Source organism: Oryctolagus cuniculus, chromosome 15, assembly GCF_964237555.1.
Source record: "Oryctolagus cuniculus chromosome 15, mOryCun1.1, whole genome shotgun sequence".
Lineage (NCBI taxonomy): Eukaryota > Metazoa > Chordata > Mammalia > Lagomorpha > Leporidae > Oryctolagus > Oryctolagus cuniculus.
Window position 1 is genome coordinate 29,701,738 of NC_091446.1, and position 21,943 is coordinate 29,723,680.

General features: G+C 49.0%; 1 protein-coding gene across 1 annotated transcript in view; it reads left to right on the top strand.

The window, feature by feature from the left end:
• Positions 1-14,606: 14,606 nt before the first annotated feature.
• Positions 14,607-21,943, top strand: part of PKD2L1 (polycystin 2 like 1, transient receptor potential cation channel) — a 116,590-nt gene continuing 109,253 nt past the window's right edge. The window contains exon 1 of the mRNA XM_070057401.1: positions 14,607-14,790. The gene's annotated coding sequence lies outside the window, so the exon portion shown is untranslated. The remainder of the gene's footprint in view (positions 14,791-21,943) is intronic.

Below are 21,943 nucleotides of genomic sequence, written 5' to 3' on the forward strand. Positions count from 1 at the left end.
CACGTAATTTTTTCCATGTTATTTTCTTGAAGGAATGTTGGATTTTATCAAATGCCCTTTCTGCAAGTACTGAAATGATCAGAGGATTTCTGTCCTTCATTCTGTTGATGTGGGGTGTCATATTTATTGATTTGTGTATGTTGAACCATCCTTGCATCCAGGGGATGAATCACTTGATCATGATGAATAATCTTTTTAACGTGTTGTTGGGTTCAATTTGCTATTATTTTGTCAAGGATCTCTGCATCTGTATTCACCAAGGACACTGGCCTATAGTTTTCTTCTTATGTTATGTCCTTGTCTGATTTTGGTATCAAAGTAATGCTTGGTCTCCTAGAGAATTTGAAGTACTTCCTCCTCTATTATAGATTTTACTTTGTGGTTACCATGAGGTTTACAGAAAACATTTTTTGATTACAACAGCTATTTTGAAATGATAGCAACTGGACATTGATTATAAAGAGGAAAAGAAACTCAAAAAGCAAGAGTTAACAGATAATATTAATAAAGACCTATACATTTGCACTCCATTCCTTCCCACATTTTGAATTTGTGATGCCCCATTTTACATCTTTGTATATTGCCTGTCTCTAATTGTATTAATAATTATATAGCTATTCTCACTTGTAGTTTTTTTTAGCTTTAATACTAAAGATATGGTTTACAAACCTTGTTTATGATATTAGAGCATTCTGAATTTGCCTATAGTCACTCTTACCAGTGATCCTTTTACTTTCTTACTCATTCACATCTCTTCCTTTAGCAATTCTGGTAAGACAGGTCTGGTAGCAATAAATTCTCTCAGCTTTTGTTCACCTGGGAATGTGTTAATCTCTCTTTCGTATCTAAAGGATAGCTTTGCTGGAAACAGTATTTTTGGTTAGCATTTCTTTCTTTCAGTGCTGTGAAGGTCTCCTGGCCTATAAGGTTTCTGCTGAGACATCTGCAGTCAGAACTATTTGCTGCTGAGGCAGACTCACAGCCTGAGGCCACTCCAACTGGCCGCAGGCTATGCTGGCTGGGTTATAAGCCAATTAACTAGGCCTATGGCACTCCAGCTGGCACTATCCCATAATGCACTGGTTCGGGGAATGGGGACCACTAGGATCTGCCTAATGTTGGGTTTTGCCATCCCAGCACTGAGTCAAAGACACAATCCTGTGGTTTCTCACTTTCTGCCCAAAGCTGGGGGAGGGGTAATAAAGGCAGCCCTTTGGCTGCCCAGGCCAGCACTATGCCAGGTCACACCTGTGTCGTTCCGTCACCAGGCCTATGTGCAACTGGAGGTGATACAGGCCAAATGAGTCCCCTTCACTGGGGTGCAGGTCTCTGTCTGATGCTGGGGCTAGTCTGGAGCTCTGTGTGCCAGCACTGGGCCCAGAGAAGAGGAGCTTTGGACTCTTACAAGTGCTGTTTCTGTGGCCCCACACTAGCTCTGAGGCAAAATCCTGAGTTCCCTGTCCTGGTCTACTTCCCAGCAGCTGCAGGCTTTGCTCCACTGTCTGTCAGGAGCGTTTGTGGTAGGATGTGTCCCTTGGATGCCTAGCTAAGGAAGGCCTAAAGACTCAGCCTACAGGTACACTTTTGGGAGAGTGGGGCCTCGTTTGGCTCTGGTTTTTCTCATGACAGGCTTGTCCCTGCTTTTTAAATCTACGGTCTGCACTCAATTCCCTCTCCCACTATAGCAGGAGGTGAGACGTTTCCACAGCTGCAACCACTTGGAGCTGGGGAAGGGGCGCCGCTCGCGACTTTCCTTCTTGCCTTCCTTAGCGTGACTTTTCTTACTTTCATACTCACGCCAGGTCCCGTGGTCTCTCATCTGGCTCCTGTAGCTCTCCTGGAGACAAACTGGAGCGTGAAGAGTCGTTCAAACTTGTCTCTGGGAAGTCACTGGAGCATCTCTCTCAGACACCATCTTGCTCTGCCCCGTCAGATTATAACGGAGCTGCAATGCGTCTGTTGCGTGATGACGTCATAGGCACCGCAAGGTCACAGGGCAACGTATTACTTGTTTGTGGGGATGGTGGGGCTGCCATGCCTGCATAAGTATAGCATGTGCAGTTAGGAACATGTTGATAATGATAATAAGTGACTATATCACTTGTCTATGTAGGTATTATACTTTCCATCATTATTTCAGTGTATGCTTTTTCTACTTATAAAAGGAAAATGTCAGATGTTAGGCAGTTAACTTCAGGGGTGCGAATTCCTGTTGCAGAAGGCGGCACTGTTATCACAGGGGATGACAGCTCCATGCCTGCTGTTGCCCCTGGCAACCTTCCTGTGGGACAAGATGTGGAGGCAGAAGGCAGGGATATCCATGATCCTGACACTGTGTTGGCCCCAGCTAACCTGTGTGTGTATTAGTTTTTAACAAAAAAAAATTAAAAAGACATTAAACATTGTTAAAACAAGAAAAAGCTTATAAAGTAAGGATGTAAAGGAAATGAATGTTTTTGTACAGATGTACAGGTGTTTGTGTTTTAAACTGAGATGAATCAAAAAGTTAAGAAAATCTTTAAAAAGTTTATAAAGTAAAAAAGTTACAGCAAGCTAACTTTAATATATTATGGAAGAAGGAACAGTGTTTTATAACTTGAATGCAGCCTAAGTGTACAGTGTTTATAAAGTTTGCAGTGTAGACAGTACTGTCTTACACCTGCACATCACTCACCATTCACTAATTGATTCACACAGAGCAATTTCCAGTCCTGCAAGATCTATTCATGGCCTATACAGCTTCATCTTTTTTTAAGAAATTAATTAATTAAAGTTTTTGGAAGGCAGGATTACAGAGAGAGAGGGAGAGAGAGAGAGAGCTCTTTCATCTGCTGGTTCACTCACCAAATGACTGCAATGGCCAGGGCTGGGCCAGAATGAAGCCAGGAACCTGCAATTCCTCCAAGTCTCCCATGTGGGTGCAGGGCCCATGCACTTGGGCCATTTTCCACTGCTTTTCCAGCTGCTTTAGCAAGGAGCTGGATCAGAAGCAGCGCACCTGGGACTTGAACCAGCACCTGTATGGAATGCTGGCATCGCAAGTGGCAGCTTAACCCACCTGGCTACAACACCATTCCCAGATTGATCTTTTATACCATATTTTGACTGTACTTTTCCTCTATTTAAATTTAAATACACAAACATCATTGTTACAATCATATACAATATTGAGTACAGTATCATGCTGTATAGGTTTGCAATCCAGGAGCAGGCTAGCCCTTAGAGCTTGGTGTGGTAGTAGACTATCCCACCTAGGTCTGTGTGAGTCCACTCTGTGATGTTTATACAATGATGAAATTGCCTGACAGCACATTTCTCACTGTATACCCAGTTGATAATTGATGCATGACTGTATGTACCTTATTCGTTTCTCAGAAAAGTATGCTAAGGTTCCATGATAGTTGTACAGTTAACAAAAAAAATTCCTTCTTGCATTTCTACCTTTGCTTTTCCTTTATAAATTCTGGAAGTCAGTCACCAGAAAGACCAAGTGATTAGAGGGTTAGGACTTTTCACCCGGGGAACTGACTTCTGGAAAGGGAGGGCCTGGAGACTGAACTCTATAAAAAGTCTTGAGCAACATGATGTTTTGAGCTTCTGAGTTTCTAAATGGAAGCTGGGCAGATGGTACTCTGAGAGGGCGTGGCAGCGCCAAAACCTCCCACTCCCACACACACTTTACCCTAAGCATCTCTTTCATCTACCTGTTCCTGCATTGTATCTCTCAAAGTAAATCAGCAAATATATAATGCATCTCCCTGAGTTCTGGGAGTCATTCTAGCAAATTATCAAGCCCGTGGAGGGGGAAGGGGAACCCCTGGTTTCTGCATGGTCGGGACTGGAAGTTTAGTCTCTACTTTGCGTCTGGTGTTGGGGCCGTCCTAGGGGACTGAGCCCTCAATTTGTGGGATCTGAAGCTAACTGGCAAACAGCGTCATTACTGAATTAAACTGTAGATTGAATTAGACCCAGATGGAGTGCACAGAGTTGGAGAATTGTGTGATGTGGAAGAACCCATCCACCTGGTATCACACTGTTATCTAAGAGTGTAGGGAAACAGGATGTTTTCCCAGGATTTGTCTGTTTTCCTTCTTCTCCCCTCCAATTTTTTTTAGGTCTGTATCTTGTAAACAGCGTATGGCTGTGAATCAGAGTTTCTATTTTTCAACCAATCTGTGGACCTACACTTTAATATGGGAGTTGAATTATTTCAAATGTGATTATTATTGACTTTGGGATGTACCCACCTGCCTTATTTTGTCTGTTTCTCAAGCATTCTTATTGTTGCTGCTTCTTCATCACCATTCTCATCACTTGTCTCGTGAGTTGGCTCCATGTTTCTTCTCTAGCTATTTAAAAGTTCTATCATCTTAATCCTATTCTTTAGCAGTTACCCTTAGATTTCCTTTATAATTTTCTGTTGACACAGAAGGTTAATCCACGTCTGTATCCTTTTCCTGAACAAGATGATAACCTTAGTGTGCTTTATCCTTTCCCTATCTCAGTCTTCCCCATGTGACCATCTTGACAGCTTTTTGTCTTTGCAAATCTTCTAGCAGTTCTGGTGACACTTTCTTCCTGCTGATCAGGCTTCATTCTCTCTCCCCCCCACCCAGCACTTCATAAGCATTTACAAGTGTCAGCTTTAATTCTTGTGGAATAAAGCATATAGCTTTAGGTAAGTATTGTTATCACTCAATAATAAAAAGTTGTGTCCAAGGGGTGGGCATTTGGTCTAGCCGTTAATATGCCTACATCCCATATCAGAGTACCTGGTTTGATGCAGAACTTCAATTCCTGGATCCAGCCTCCTGACACTGCAGACATCAGGAGGTGGCAGAGTTGGCTCAGTTAATTGGACTCCTGTCACTCATGTGGAAGACCTGGATTGAGTTCCAACATCTTGGCTTTGACTTTGCTTAGTTTAGACCACTGTAGTCATTTGAGGAGTGAGAACCAGTAGATAGGAACTCTCTCTCTCTCTCTCTCTCTCTCTCTCTCTCTCTGCCTTTCAAGTTAAAAAAAAAAAAGGGTATGTCCAATTTTTTGTATGTTCTTAGTCCCTAGGTGAGGAGGTTCACTTGTTTATCTTCCTCTTATTTCCCAATAGGACTGTCAGTCACTTTTACACTGTGATAAAACTGATGAACACAGACCATGAGGTAATAATGATTTATTGTTCATCATTAATCCTGTTCCTCATGGACCATACTCTGTAACTGATCTTTACATACACATCTGCATTCACACAAGAACTTATGAGGACCTGTTGTACTGAACAATTTTAGTTGCCTTTTCCCAACTGTAAGTTTCCATTGTCCTGGAGGACTGTACAAACAGGATGACTGCTACCATTACATCATCAGGTGCCTCAGTGTTCTTGGGGCCTACCCTGACTCAAGTCTGAGAAAGACTTTTCTTCCTTCAGTTTGGCCCCAAGTCCTTCAGTAGTAAAATAAAATAAATGTTTGAGAAGTTAAAGAATAAAAATTGAAACCATAGAAAGGAATAAATTTAAAGAACACAGAATTCCTACTAGTGACTAAAATGTGCTGAACAGTTCCTGAACAGTTCCATAACCCTATAAAGGGGTGTACATGAATTAGGCCATTTCATTCCCACAACTCTATGAGGTATGCAGAAGCCGTATTGGCCTCCTTTATGGGTGCAGCACCTGAGGCTTATAGAGACAAGGTGAGATGCCCAGGTTTACACAGTGTACTTTAGGGGTGAGCATTGGGCATAGCCATTAAGATGCTGCTCGGGATGCCCTCATCCCATATCAGAGCACATAGATCCAAATCCTGACTCTGCTTCTTATTCCAGCTTCCTGTTAATGTGTACCCTGAGAGGCAGCAGATGATGGTTCAAGTACTTAGTTCCCTGTCACCCACAGGAGAGACATGGTTGGCTTCTGGCTTTGGCCTGGTTCTGCCCTGACAGTTGAATTGACTAGGGGAGTGAACCAGCAGATGGAAAATAACCCTCTTCCTCTCTGTTTCTCTTTCAAATGAAAGCATCATTTGTCTGTATTGACATTCCTTCTAGCTAATGAAATACTAAGAGCTTTTAATGAATTAATACTGCATTTGCCTGAAGAAGTTACCAAGGTTACTGACTTTTAGAAATCCTTATGCACCCCATAGGGTAAGAAGACACTAACACAACAGTGTTGCAGATCAAACACCAGTGTTGTTTCGGCCAAAACTGTGGTCTATATTTCAGTGCCACAAAATAAACTTACTCATACTCAGAACAACATAGAGCATAGAGGCATGGCACAAAAGAGGAATGTTTAACAGAGAATGCTCGTGTCAGTGTATGCTGAATCCTAGGAAAGTATCAAAGAGAGCAGTGCCAATGAGGAGATGAATGTGCACATGTTCTCCAAGGAGAGAAAAGGAGCAGCTGTTCACTAAGATGCAACACTTTGAGAATGAAGGTAATGAGCACGAAAGCTGACCAGCTCTTAGAGATTCCCTCTGTGTACCTGCCCAAAATGCACCCCCATAATCTACTTTTCATATGTTAAATCTTTGTCTTAAAAATTTTTTTTCTGTTCACTGTGTATTTTTTTCTGTGCACAGTTCATTGTGCTGTGTATTTCACCTTTGCATTGTTTCCAAATGATACAGATACAAATTGTGGACTTTAGAGAGGGCTCACGCCTTTTATGCATTTGTGAAAGTACATTACTGCAACCCTGAGTGTAAGCACTGTGCCTATACACAAAATGTTGAAACTTCCCCCCAAAATGAAGAGATATCCTCTTGTGTATCTGCATTTGTGAAAGCTGGACTTTCTCAAGATCTCAATTCTTGGGCAACTGCCTATGGTGGACTGAGGTTTGAACCAGTTGTTGTCAAAAGGCCTAGGTGAGCGGTGGGCATTGGGTTTAGCAGTTAAGGCACCTGCATTCCATATTGGAGTGCCTGGGTTCCTGTCCTCGCTCTGCTTTAGATTCCAGCTTCCTGATAAGAAGCACTGTGGGAGGCACAGGTGATGGTTCAAGTGTTTGGGTCTCTGCCATCCATTTGGGAGACCCGGATTGAATTCCTGGACACCAGGCATTTGGAGAGTAAACCAGCAGTTAGGAACTCTCCATTTGTGTAATGAGAAAGAAAGAGAGAGAGAGAGAGAAGGAGAAGGAGAGTTCATCTGCTCATAACTGATAAATCCATTGGACTGTTGTTAGGATATCTGAGTGTCTGTGTTTGCAAAATATGTATGTTATTATTGACTATTTAATTGTATTTTTGTTTCCAAAATAAATCCCCTTTTAAAATGTAAGTAAATGTCAAGAAAATAATTTTTAATTATTATTTTCTAGAATTAATATTTTTGAAATAGTTCAAGAGTTCAACATTTGAGATTATAGCCCAAACCCAGCTATTTTAAAATTTATTTATCTATTATTTATTTATTTGAAAGGCAGAGCTGAGAGAGAGGGAGAGACAGACAGATCTTCCATCCACTGTTCACTCCAAGATGGCTGCAATGGCCAGGGCTAGGCCAAGCTGAAGCCAGGAGCCCGAAGCTTCTTCCAAGTCTCCCACATGGGTGCAGGGGCCCAAGCATTTAGGCCATCTTCTGCTGCTTTTCCAGGCCATCAGCAGGGAGTTAGATAGGAAATTGAGCAGCCAGGACTTAAACCAGAGCCCATAATGGGATGCTGGCATCACAGGTGGTGGCTTTATCTTCTATGCAATAACACTGGCCCTCAAACACAGCTATTTCAAAACTTCTTCCAATTTGAAATTATAATTCTTCAGAAATTTCAAGCATTTTCACAAAAATTTATTATAAAAACATATGAAATAGGCCAGCGCCATGGCTCAATAGGCTAATCCTCCACCTAGCAGCGCCGGCATACCAGGTTCTAGTCCTGGTCAGGGCGCCGGATTCTTTCCCAGTTGCCCCTCTTCCAGGCCAGCTCTCTGCTGTGGCACGGGAAGGCAGTGGAGGATGGCCCAAGTGCTTGGGCCCTGCACCCCATGGGAGACCAGGAGAAGCACCTGGCTCCTGCCATCGGATCAGCGCGGTACGCCGGCCGCAGCGCGCCAGCCGTGGCGGCCATTGGAGGGTGAACCAACGGCAAAAGGAAGACCTTTCTCTCTGTCTCTCTCTCTCACTATCCACTCTGCCTGTCCAAATATATATATATATATATATGAAATATAGAGAAAAAGAGAGATTAAGACAGATGTGGGGAGAGGGCATTGTTGTGGCACAGGCAGCCAGCTACTTGCAGGCTCTATGGGAGTGCCAGTTTGAGTCTCTGCTACTTCTCTTCTGATCCAGCTTCATCTGCACGCACTCAGGAAGGCAGCAGAAGATGGATCAAGTAGCTGGGTCCCTGCCACTCACATGGGAGATCAGGATAGTGTTCCTGGCTCCTGGTCTCAGCCTGGCACACGCCTGGCTGTTGTGGCCATTTAGGTAATGAAACCAGAAGATGGAAGCTCGCTCTCTTGCTCTCATTCTCTCTCTCCTGCTCTGCCTTTCAGACAAATAAATCTTTCAAAAAAAAAAAAAAAAAAAAGAAAAGAAAAGAAAAAGAAAAGAAAAAGAGGTAGGGTTGTGTGAGGCCTGCCTTTTTCAGGCAGGTACTTAGAAATGGAATTTTTTTCATGAGCACGATTACAAGCAGTGATATTTGTACTGAATATCGGGTTTCACAAGTGAAGCCTGAGAAAGGGAACTTCAACAAGGACCAGCGGAGAACAACGTGGGAAATCATGGGAAAGAGAACTAGTATTAAGAGCGCCAAATGGAAAACGTGATAGGGTCATAAAAATCTCTTCAGCAAACCCCTCAAGGACCAGACCACCGAGGAGGAAGGAGTCAGGTGGGCTGTTCGGAGGAAATTTCTGATGACAAAGCTACTGGCGGCCGGACTTCATCGTAAGGAAAGTGGTGGAGTCTTCTCTGGAGACACTGAAGGAGAGAACAAGCCAGCTCTAGGAGGCTGCCTGGAGGCGGCTCCTTCATTCAGCATGCAGTTTCCCAGTGCCTGCAGTGTGTGAGGCCCTGCCCCATGCACTGCCGATGCAGCCGAGCTGTCAAGAAGGAAGGGGAGGTGGTGGTGGTGAACAAATGGCAAAATAATTTCAAGTAATACATGCTATGGAACAACAGACAATGGGGAGTGACCCGAGGCTGCCTTTAGATATGGCCATGGAAGTCATTTACAGGGCAATGAGAGCTGAAAGATAGCAAGGAGCCTTTTGGCGCGGAGCTAGGGAAGAGCATTCCGAAGGGAAGGATCACTAGACGCCGGACGCCGGACGCTAGACGTGAGGTGCAGAGGCTTCGCCGGGTCAGGCAGGTGCCCAGCACTAAGAGCTGCATGCTTGCAGCAGGAGATGCCACCGAGGGAGGGGAGCTAGAGATAAGGTCAGCGAGGCACACTGCAGCGCCCAGGGACAGCCTGCGGGTAACTCTAAGAGCAACTGGAAGCTGTTGGAGGGCTTAAGCAGGGAAGAATCATGTCACGGTGGATTTCTGAGGAAAATGTTGTCTGCTTGTGCATGAGGAAGGATTGCAGGGGGTGGAAGAGGAGCAGATTCTCCTAGTAGTTTGGTTGGATGACTTTACAAAGGAATTGTATTTCTATTATTTTCAAAAGAAAATGAATGTAGACAAGCAAGAAACATGAACACTTGACTCTCAGTGATTTCACAATGGTGTGCACACTCTCATTGTTCGGGGACAGGAAAGGCATTTGAAATAAGCACTAATCCAATCAGTGTCACACTGGTGTTATGGCAGTGCCTTGCTGGAGACGCATTCCCTGCTTTGTACATCGACAATGGCCCTTTCTTCTAGGCAACTCCCTGAAGTCACACCATGCAGACTGGCTGCAAGGCTAGATAGATAAGTCAGGGCAGACTGTACAGCAGCTGGGATGCTGGGCGGGGACACTTCATTTTATTTCATAGGGGGAGACACTGAAACTTTGTCTGAACAGAGATAACATGACCAAAAATATTATAAAGACAATGAATTTGGTAAAGAATGGGTCAATGGGGAGAGATTTTAGAGACAGGAAAATTGCTTATGAAACTGTTGAAACTGTCCATGAAAGAAGTAATAGCATTACACAAGGACAGAGATACAGGGACTGGAAAGGAAGGGAAGGAGGAGATGAAAGACATTCGGAGGCTGATTAAAGTAACAGAATTTGCAGGTGGAACTGACAGGAGTTAGTAAGTGGGGTACAAGTAGTTGAGGGTTGATGCTGAGATTCTGAATCTGAATGACTGGTCTGCCTACTAGGAGAAAATGGGGGTATCAGGAACAAGATAGTTTGGGGAAAGAGGGCAGAGGACAGATCTGTTTCACAACCATGTGGATATCCTTAACACTATTGAGCTATACACTGAAAAATGGCTAAAATGCTAAGTTTTATGTGCTTTTTAAAAATGTTTAACCACATTAGAAGGAAAGAATAAAAAGGCAAATTCTTGTTGCCAGCAACAGCAACTGCTAAAGGCCAGGCTGCAGAGAAAGGGGAGGAGGAGGCCTGAGTTTGGTGAATCGCAGACAAGTCTAGGAGACAGACAGATGCCAACTACTCAGCTCAGATCCTGCTGAGTACACAGGAGGTCTGGTGGCCCCGCGAGCTTGTCCAAAAACCAGCTCTTGCAGAACCCCTCTGGGGTTTTATTTCACTCTGGGCTTCTGAAGAGGTATGCTCCGCATTTTCAAAAAGACGAGCACCAAGTAATACCCAAAGTTGCCCCACCTGCTACTGCTAGGACCACTGCTAGTGAGCGAGGGAGGAGGGAAGCAGTCACACCTCACCTGTGCATGTCAGCGGTTCCTTGCCTGGCCACTGTCTTTATCGTTTAGCAACCTAGATCCTCCTGAGCCCCAGCCTGGACGGCTCCCAGTGAGAGCGTTTCAATGCTGGGTTTCCCATCAGCCACGGCTATTCCTTCTCCTCAGACACTCCCCAGGCCCTCACTCTGAGAACACTGCAATCCCCAGATGCAGAGCTGGGAACTGGGTGAGACGCTCTACTCCCATCAATGTTGTCTTCCAAAATCACCTGTTTATTGAGCTTCTACAAAGTAAATGACCATTGTTCCATAGGCATTAGCTTTCTAAGGAGAGCCATGTTAGTTCGTTTCTAGTAGGTAACCATCTAAAACTCTGAGAAGATAAGAACTCCCACGAAGCAGCGTATTGTGTGAAGTAAACGTTTGGTTCATTTCCAAAGGAAGGTGTTTAGCTGAGTCCACAACTAGCTAGCATAACAACCTGCAGATGCATGGAACGTTACACGGACCTAGCTGGCACAACATTTAGGTTGCATGCACCTGGAAAGTTCTGAGGTAAACAGGATGCTAGGAATGGCCAAAACAGCTGAAGCAAACGCTGGGAAGATTGTAAGCCCACAGTTACCCAGCCAGTGAGGAACTGGGGGAGGGACCTGCTTGCTAGAAATAAATAGCCCACCAGGCACTCTATCCTGGAAGATCACTAGTAAGTCTTCCTTTCTCTGCCTTTCCTGAGTGGACATGCATGGTTGTTCTCACACATGTCACCTATAACTACGCAGTTGGAATTATGACATTTTATTATTTTTTCAAAAAATGTAATAGCTTTAAGGTAGACACAGTTGGTAAAGTGTCCAATTTGTAAGTTTTCACACAGGTGTGCACCTGTGACTCCATCACCACAATGAAGAGGTCAAAGACATCCATCAAGCCTCGGCTTCCTCATTGCTCTTCGCAAATCCTCCTTCCCATCCCGCATCCCATCCCCAGGCAACCACTGATGTGGCACTCCGGCTAGGTCTGCATTTTCTACAATGTTAGATAAATGGAATCATGCAGTGTGTTCTCTTGTTGTCTGGCTTCCTTAGTACAATGTATTGAGATTCTTGCAGGTTGTTGCCTGGGTCAGTGGTTCATACTTCATTGTACTATTCCATTGTATGACTGCACCATGTTCTGTCCTATCCACCTGTTGATGGTCACTGGATTGTTTCCAGGTTTGTTTGCTTTTAGCCGTTAGGAACAAGTCCTGTATAAACATAGGCTTTCATTTATTTTGGGTAAATAGCTAGAAATGATGGAACGGTTGAGTCACAAGGTAGGTGTGTGCTACATATTTTCAGAAACTGAAAGTAGAGCAGAGTGAGAGGCACCAAAAGATTGCATTAGGTTCTGAGAATACCTGTTGGAGGCGGCTCTAGAGAGACAATGGCCGAATCATATTGAGCCATCACTTCAGCTCTGTGGGTCAAAGACAAATGTTCTGGCTGGCGCCGCGGCTAATCTTCCGCCTGTGGCGCCAGCGGCGCCAGCACTCCGGGTTCTAGTCCTGGTTGGGTGCCAGATTCTGTCCCAGTTGCTCCTCTTCCATTCCAGCTCTTTGCTGTGGCCCGGTAGTGCAGTGGAGTATGGCCCAAGTGCTGGGCCCTGCACCGGCATGGGAGACCAGGAGGAAGCACCTGGCTCCTGGCTTCGGATCGACGCAGCGCACCGGCTGCAACGCACCGGCCGTAGCGGCCATTTGGGGAGTGAACCAATGGAAAAAGCTCTCTGTCTCACTCTCTCACTAACTCTGCCTGTCCAAAAAAAAAAAAAAAAAAAGACAAATGTTCTCCATGGAGAAGACTGTTCTAGGTGCCCTGAAGTGTGCTTTCAGAAAATCGAGGAAGAACAGTGCAGGCACTTGGCCGCCACACTCGCTCAGCCCGGAGGCTCTCCTGCACTGCATCTGCCCCTGAGTGCATTGGCGCTGGCCCCGGGGCATGCAGGGTGTGATGCCCTGGGGCTGGGTATTTCACAGGCCAGTTTCTCCCAGGTGTCAGCTATTCAAGTGCAGTTCCCGGGCTCCACGCCACATTTACATCAGGACAGGGAGTCACTGGGATCCTGCGCCTCCACTCACGCCCCTGGTGACCCCCTTGGCAATGTTGGCAAACTCCTGCTAAGTGAGCTCTAGCACCGCGTCCTGACGTCCAGGGGATGGAGGACTGAGACACACCTCTGTGGCCTCCACCCGCAGGGATTCCAGGGAGGGACAAGCACTTTCTTCACTTTGCCTTCTCTGCAGGTTCTGAGAGGCGAGGCCAAGCAGACCCCTCAACACAGTCATTAGGACAAGAGCAGAGCAGGCGCCTGGGGCTCAGATGAGCCAGGTGGGAGTGGGAGGTCTGGAGACCCAGGCACAGGGGGACTGTTGGGGCGGACACTGCTCTGTTCACAACTCACACTTCCTCGGCACCACGCGCAGGGCAGGGCACTAAGGACCTTGTCTTGGCTCACCTGAGTCTCTAACAGCCTTCAGCAGCAGCAATGGTCACCTCCTGTTACAAATAAGAGTTCAGAAAGGTCAGGTGACGTTTTCATTGCTGCACAGCAAGTGTGTTGTTGAGTGAGGAGTCAAACTCAGTTCCGAAGGACGTTCCCTCACCAGTCCCTGGGCGGGAGTGGGGCCGGCACGCAGGGATTCTAACGTGCTGGGCCAGACATTTTGCCCACAGCAGGCTGGAGGAAGCCCTGGACAGAGGCCCGGGGAGGAGGCAGGTGCTAAAGGCCGTCCATGACACACTTGCCCACCACACTGTGTGCCTCTGTCCTGCACTCACTGGCACGCAACAAGGCCTCTGTAAGTCTGTCTTTTGTGGCTGCTGAATTGAGAACTGGAAGCTGTGCCCATGAGGCCTGGGAGGTGATTCCCCTTGAAATTACTTTTCCCCTGAGGAGCCTGTGTTGTGGCACCGTGGGTTAAGCTGCTGCCCGCTACACTGGCATCACATACGGATGCCAGTTGGTGTCCTGGCTGCTCCACTCCCAATCCAGCTCCCAGCTAATGTGCCTGGGAAGACTGCTGAGGATGGCCCTGTACTTGGGGCCCTGTGCTCCCATGGGAGACCCGGATGAAGCCCCTGGCTCCTGATTTCAGGCTGGCCCAACCACAACCGTTGGCAGCCATTTAGAGAGTGAACCAGAGGATGGAAGATATCTCTATCTCCACCCCTCTCTCTGTTGGTAATTCTGCCTTTCAAATAAGTAAATACATCTTTTTAAAAAAATATTGCTCCCCTCCATATCTTGAATAAACCAGTGATGCTCCAGGGAGGGTTGCTTTTGTTCCCTTTTTTCCCCCCTAAGGCTGGTGAAGTGAGGCAGTGGGATGGAGAAGGAACAGTCTGTACCCTGAGGGAGTGGCTGCGACCCCACTGCTCTGGACCAGCCCCCGATTCAAGGCCGATGACTTTCCCAGCATGTCCGGTCACGGCTTCCTGGGATAAAGTCTGGGAATCTGCGTGTATTGCAGAGCTAGCCAGGAGGTTCTCCTGGTCAGGAAGTTTGGGGACAACACCTAATGGCTGACACCAGCCCTTGGAGAAGGGGTACCTTTCCTAAACCAGTGGGTCAGACTTGGGGTGCCAGGGAAGCCCCACCTGGCAGGAAGAGCCCTCGACTTCCTTCTTTAACCTCTCCCTTCTACTTCCTGACCCCTCTCCTACCTTGTCTTTCTCGCTGTCAGCAAGTCCCCACCACGCTGAAACGCCTGCAAAGTGGCACTTGGAGCAGCAGCGCCGCATCGTGGACAGGAGCAGTACAGCGCTAGGGCGGCGCAGGACGCTGTCCCAGTAGGTCACTGGGGCTGCAGTTACCATGCTGGCCGGCAGGGGGCAGCACTTGTCTACATTTTCGTGCGGATCCCCCTTGGCCTCCCCACACGGGTGACTCCGTGAGCATCCCCCGGAGCGGGCATGGGGTGCAGCCTGGCCCGATCTGGAACAACACCTCCACGTGACACGAGGTGAGTGAACAGCGGAAGAGTGAAGCGCGGGGGCGCAGCACGCTGTGCCGAGGGGAAAGCCGGCCTCTGCGGCACTGGCTGGGCTGAAGCTGGCGGTCCCCTAGCGCCCGTGACATCGCATGGGGTGGCCCCCGCGGTCAGTGTGCCTGCCACCGAGCTGGATTTCCTGCCGTGCGCGAGGAGTTGAGGAGCAGGCCCGGCTCTGTGTCTGAGGCGGCGCGGGCAGTGGCGGTGGAGGCGCGGGCGGGCGGCCGTATTGGCCGCGCCTTTGAGGAGGCCGCGCAGCGAGGTCTCCGTGTCCGTCAGTCCCCCGTCCCTTCCACTCACAGACTGTGCTGATGTTTGTATCGGACAGGCCTCTTTCTCTAAAACCTTCCTTTACTCAGAAGGAATTCAGTACCCGTGTACTGCGTGTGGTGGTCACATCCGGGCAATGCGGTGGTCGCATCCGGGTAATGCGGTGGTCGCATCCGGGCAATGCGGTGGTTGCATCCGAGTAATGCGGTGGTCACATCCGGGCAATGCGGTGGTCACATCTGGGCAATGTGGTGGTCACATCCGGGGAACGCCTTCCCGTCTGTTGACCGTTCACCTTTTACTATGCACTGGGAACCTCTAGAATCTTCTCGTTCCTTCAGAAACTGTCCAAAGTTGTCGTGTGCTGTAGTTGCCCTGCTGCGTGGCGCCCTTCGGCGGAGCCCTCCTGGCTGCCCACCCCGGGGCCGCGCGCCCTCCCTGCGTGAGAACAGCGCGGCTCCCGCGGATGAGGGGGCGGGGCGGCGTTCCCTCCGTGTCTGCCCCCAGGTCCATCCGCGTGGCCCCGGGGTTCCTTCTGCGCATGGCTGAGCGCTGTCCCGTTGCGCTCACAGCGCTGTGGGTGGCAGATCCGTTCCGAGGTTAGGAAGTGTGCGGACCCCGCCAGTCGGCCTCTCTCTCGGCCTCTTGCTGACTTCGAGCTGCACGTGCCCCGCGGCGGGCGGGCGCGGAGCAGGCTGTGTGCTGCAGATTTGCCCGTCTCCTGGCCGAGGGCCGCCTGGGCTTTGTTGCTCTGCTTCGCCTGTTCGTGGCGCGCGCCCCAGGGCTGCCAGGATCACGTGCCCCGTGCCCCCCCACCTGTCTGCTGTCCCCACCGCACTGAGTCTGGAGGCCCTGGGCCCAGACCCCCTGTGTCCCGGGAACCCTCCCCTCCCACACCGTTGCACCGACACCGCGTGCTCCGTACAAGGGTCTAGGCTGAGAGCTGGAGCAGCGAGGAAGGCGGGCTAAGCAGGCGAGAGAAAGGAATTAAACGGGGCGCTTCGTAACCTGGCCGAGGAAGGCAGCCATTGCTGACAGGAGACAGGCAGAGGAGGTCTAACCGGGCGGCCACTCGCAGGGAGGGTGCTGGGGGACCCCTTGTTTCCCAAGGGGAAATGCTCCTGGGACAGTAAGAACTACTGAGGACACATTCAGGGGCAGAGAAATGAGACTTCCTTGTGAATGGCCTGGGGGGTGTGCGGGGAGAGAGGGCTGCAGTTTTGGAAAGAGTTCAGCTGGATGGATGAGTGCAGGCCCAGTGTCAAGTTCTCCCTGAATATTAGAACTGAATATTGAATACGAAGCCATGTTGAAATCATGCGTTAGGATTCTGTAGAATTAGAGCTGTGTAAGTGACCACTCAAACCTTGAAATTAAGAAGGATACTTGGAAGACAGGTATTTTATTTCTTGTTTCTAAGTTGCTTTTATAAAATACAAATTTTATAGTATTTTTTAAAAAAATATTTAAGGGGCCAGCGCTGTGGCCTAGCGGGTTTGCAGTGCCGGATTACCATGGGAGGGCCAGTTCAAGTCCCAGCTGTTCCACTTCCGATCAGCTCACTGCTATGTCCTGGGAAAGCAGTAGAAGATGGCCGAAGTCCTTGAGCCCTTGCATCCACATGGGAGACCCAGAGCAAGCTCTTGGCTCCTGGCTTCAGATTCGCACAGCTCTCCAGCCATTGTGGCCAACTGGGGAATGAACCAGTGGATGGAAGATCTCTCTCTCTCTCTCTGCTTCTCTTTCTCTCTCTTTGTAACTCTGACTTTCAATAAATAAATCTTTAAAAAAAAAAAACATATTTAAAGGCCGAGTGACACACACAAGAGACATCCACTGGTTTACTCCCAAAGGGTCATGGTAGACGGACCTGGGCCAGGCGTTAGCTAGGAGTCTGGAAGGCCATTTGGGTCTCCCATGTTGATGGCAGGGACCCAAGTGCTTGGGCTTCATCTGCTGCTCACAGGCACATTAGCAGGGAGCTGGATCAGAAGCAGAGCAGCCTGGACTTGAACCAGTGGCTGACGTGGCTTGCAAGTGTTGCTTTACCTCCTGTGCCTCTGTACTAGCCCCTTTTCACTTGCTTTTTAATTGCAGCTACACTCAGCAGAATACAGCTGGAAGGTTTCAAAGCAAAACTATCAGTTCTCTGCTGTCTATTTCTTATTCACATGATGGTTTTCCTGTCTCTGAAGTGACTGCTCAGGCGGGAAGCCTTCCATATTGTTGCAGGGAGGAGGAATCCCTTGACTTTGCTCCTATAAACCTCGAGTGACTGGAGTCTGATCAGCAATTTGGTCGTGGTTGTAAAGAAGAATAAATAGGACTAAAGCCAGTAAAAGCTTGGAATAAGGTATATTGGTTACTTGGGTTTCTGATTAACTATGGGTTGGAAATCTTCCTCAATTCCTTGTCTGTTTCTCTGCTTTAATAAGTGGGCTGATGAACATAATTAAGTCCTGATTCAGTGCCAGTCATGGCTTGGGATCACCACTGGGAGCGCAGTCTGTGATTCTGGGCCGGTTGTGGCAGCAGAGGCTGGGGAGTGGAGCACAAATCCCAGGTGCTTCTATACTTAAAAACAAGTTCCCGTGGACAGTCTTGCATGGTAGGCACATTTGTCTTAACTAAGTAAAGGAATGTCTACTACATATGGGCTGTTCAAACACTCAGCCCGTAAGGGACTGGGGAGATGATGAAACTCTGTGTCTTCTTGAACAGAGGAGACGAGTAAGAACCAGGGACAGCAAGGAGGATCAGCCCGGCTAGGAGACAGCCAGGGTCTCCCCATGGCAATGCCAGTGGCCCTCATGCTGTGTGTGGCTGCTTCAGCTTCCCAGTGGTTTGGATGTTTGTCATTCGTGTCTCTTGCCCCATGGAGGTGAACTTCACTTTCAAAATTGGGTATTTGGGTTTCTCAATTAACTTCACATAAATTTCACAAAATGTCAGTGGCACAGGGCAGGCTCTTGTCTGTGGTGTTCACTGGCAGGTTCCCAGCACTGAAACCCAGCACCTGCCCTGAGAAGGCCCCAGTAAGTGTGTGCTGATGAAGAACTGAAAGCAAGGTGCAGTGTTGATTGCACACAGGCCTCTTGATTTGGAGTTAAGGGGCGACCACAAGCCCCCATCATCCCTGCAGCTCATGGAGACGGAGAGCATGCACCTTCCCCGGCAGAATCATTGCCACAAACACTGAATGCGTAGCCAGAAACGAGGACGAAAAAGGCTAATATTAAATAACTGCTGTGGTCAAGCCCTGGGAACTTGGCTCCCATTTTGGCTGTGCTTGTCAGTTCCATACACCAAGTGTTTTGACGTCAGGAGCCTGGAGGCTAAACTGTAAAACCTTTTCAGAGAGCTCAATGAATCCACAAACTAGAACATGTCAAAATCCGGCTTTGCAAAGATGCTTTAACTATGCCTTCTGCGTTACAGTCGAGCACATGTCTTTTAAGCCTGGCAGACGAAGCCATCCAACCTGGGAACAGCCACGCTGGCCGCTGTGCCCTGTCCTTACTGTCACACACGCCCTTTGGCTCAGAACTGGCGAGCACTTGGGTGTCGGATAAGTCCTTCGGTGTCTAGAAACACTTGAGAGACAAGCCTAAGAATGGACCTGCTGCCAAAGCCTCCACATAAGGAACAGTTTAAAGTTTAATGGGGTAGACGGGCCTCAGTGCTGTGCCCACACAGGGCACAAGAGTCACGGAAACTCATCCACAGGCAGGAGCTGGCGCTCGTCTTCAAAGGCAGGCCAGGGCTTCGGGTCTCCCGACTTCTTCTCACTTCTTTTCCTGAATTGCCACTGACCAGGGTGCTTTGAATTGGAGGCCGTGTGTCATTCACACCTGTGTTTGCTGTGCGTGGCACCATGTTGAACACACAGGAACTGCAGAGGTCAATGTTGAGGGAAAGAATTCTAGGACCTGACCTGAGCGCCCTCTTTCGGGCTGTAATCAAGGAAATGTAACCGGCAGGGAGTTTATTGTGTCTGGGAAACATTCACTGGGGAGGGAAAGGTGGTGGAAGTTTCCAGGAGACAAGCCCAAGCTTAGGAGGGTCCACCGTAGGTGGGGCTGAGCCCGCCTCCCAGTCCCTCCAGTCTGCTGGCCTGCGACATGCACTGGAAGCAGGGCTCTGTGAGGGGCACAGCACGGGGCAGGCGTGCAGTTTCCTCTGCTTCTGTCGGTGCTTGACTTTGCCTGGTCCCTGAGCAAACCCTCTGACAGTAGGAGTCTTCTCTGGGTGATGTGGCTGCCTGCACACTGGAGTGCAGGTTTCAGTTGGAATCGGCTCTCCCGCTGGCTCAGCCACAGGTACAGGCAGGAGAGAGGCCTGTGGGGGTGAGAGTGGTCTACAGAGAGAGTGCAGGGAAGGGGAGCCCGGCCTCTCTCCTAGACCAGGAGGATGCTGTGCCCAGGAAGCAGAGGAGCTGAGCACACAGGAGGGGGAGGGCCCAGCTCTCCTGCAGAGCACTGGGGTCCAAGGTCGCTTGGAGGTCAGTGAGACCTGGGTGCTCAGCTTGTACTGAGCCTCTGTTTTTCTGTTCTAAAGGCTTGGAGAGGCCTTTCCACATGCATGTGTCCTGATGGTACGGTTTCAGAGACTTTGGAACAGGGACAGGATCCTGAATTTATCATTCCCTTTTCTAAGGAGTGTCGAGTTAGCAACAAGCTGAGCATATAAGCCCGCAGTGGTAACTGGCCCTTGAGGTTAATGTTTAATTTATTAACCCCAAGGAAAGGAAGCATCGCCTGGAACTTTCATTCCTGCCTTGCAGGTTTAATGCGTTCCACAGAAACGGTTTCATGGATCTTCCCACACCCCTGCAGCCAGACAAGGGGTGAATTTGTGCAGCGAGTCACCTCCCTGGACTGGGAAACACTGTGACCTCAGCACCCCACTTCCCTGGAAAGACAAGCAGCCCTGCTGGTCTGAATCCACCTCGCTCGCCCTGCTGGGCAGCCTCTTGGCAGAGAGAGCGCGAGCCGCTCAGGGAGTGGCTGCTGGGTGGGGACCTGCGGCAGCTCCTTCTGCGAGGTGAACTTTCATTGGTTTGCTCAGTCCTGCTGGTGACCCCTTTCCCCACTCTGAAGGAAGGCATTAGGGCCAGTGTCGGAACAATGATGACAAGATGGGGCTCTCTCTCCTGTGCCCCTCCTGCTTCTTTTGAAAGATCAGTTTATTTGAAAGGCAGAGAGCTAGTGCACATGCACACACACTAACACGCACACACGTACGCATGCACACACAGATCTCCCATCTGCTGCTTCACTCCCCAAAGGCCTGCAACAGCAGGACTGGGCCAGGCCAAGCCAGGGGCTTCCCTGCAAACCTCCCCTTGCCCTCAACCTGGCCTTGTCTCCTCACCAGGCCTTCAGTAGTGTCTCGTACTACCCTCTTCCGTATTAGAAATCCAACTTCTTCCTTTAAGGCCTTTAAGGTTGATGGTTGGCGAATCTGGCATGAAGAACGAGGGGCTTCCACTTCTTCCCTTTGCACTTTGACTTCACCCCCATCCCCAGCCTGCTGGAGCCCACCCCTGTGCCGAGACCGGTGGGCTCACCTATGCTGTGCACGTTCTCAGATGCGAGGACACACGGACTCCACCGTGCTGCTCAGGACTCCGTCCCCCAAGGAGTCCTCACAGTTGTTTTCCCAGAGCGCTGCCCCCGCCTCTCCTCTCCTGCTCTACTCGAACCCGGCCACTCAGATGTGCTGTCCATGCTCCTGACCACTGCCGCCACCTGAGGTCAGGGTCCCCTCCCCAGTGGCTGCAGGACTTCAGAGCTTAGGTGTCTCCCAGCTCCTTGCGGTCTGCGTGGTCCCTACCACGCTCACCCCTCACTCTTCTCCTTCTTCCTCCAGGTCCCTGCTTGGTTAAGGGCACACCATAAGCTCAGCGGCTCATCACCAAAACAGAACTTAGCCAACAAAGGCTCAGGGGACAGTGCATGGCCTCCCTTTGCTGGGGCGCATGCCCAGAGGACACGGTACTGAAGTGGGTCCCTGTCCTGGGGGTGCATAGAACCTGAGGGGAGGCAGAGCTGACGGAGCTGAGACTGGCACAGCCAACTGCGTGCTCCACCACTGGAGGTGCTACCAAGGGAAAGACAGGGAACCAGCGGGACTCGTCTCTCTCCCCCTGCTGAATCACCTGTCCCGGCCACGCTGCCTCCCCACGGCTCTCATCGTCCTCTTCTCTCCACCACTGCCCTCCGCGTCTCTCGCCAGGACCCCTGCGATACCGCCCTTGCCTCTGCAAAGTCCATGTGAACTGTTTTTTTTATTTAATGAATGTGTTTTTTCATAGATACAACTTTAGGAAATAGTGATTCTTTTCCTCATACCCACCCTCCCACCTCTCTCTCCCATCTCCTTCTTCTTTATGGTTCATTTTTAGTTTGATTTTATATACAGAGGACCAACTCTATGTTAAGCACAGATTTTAACAGTCTGCACCCATGCACACACACAACATATAGAGCACAGTTTGAGAGCAAGATTTGCAATCGATTCTCATAGTACAACTCATTAAGGACAGACATCCTATATGGGGAGTAAGTGCACAGTGACTTCTATAGTTCTTTTAACAATGAACACTTTTATTTATGGTGTCAGTAATCACCCAAGGCTCTTGCCATGGACTGCCAAGGCTATGGAAGCCTTTTGTGACCATAGACTCCATCAGTGTTTGGACACAGCCATAAGCAAAGTGGAAGTTCTCTCCTCCCTTCAGAGAAGAGTACATCCTTCTTTGATGGCCCTTTCTTTCCACTGAGGTCTCGCAGAGATCCTCCGTGTAGGATATTTTTTGCCACAGAGTCTTGACTTTCCATGCCTGAAATGTTTT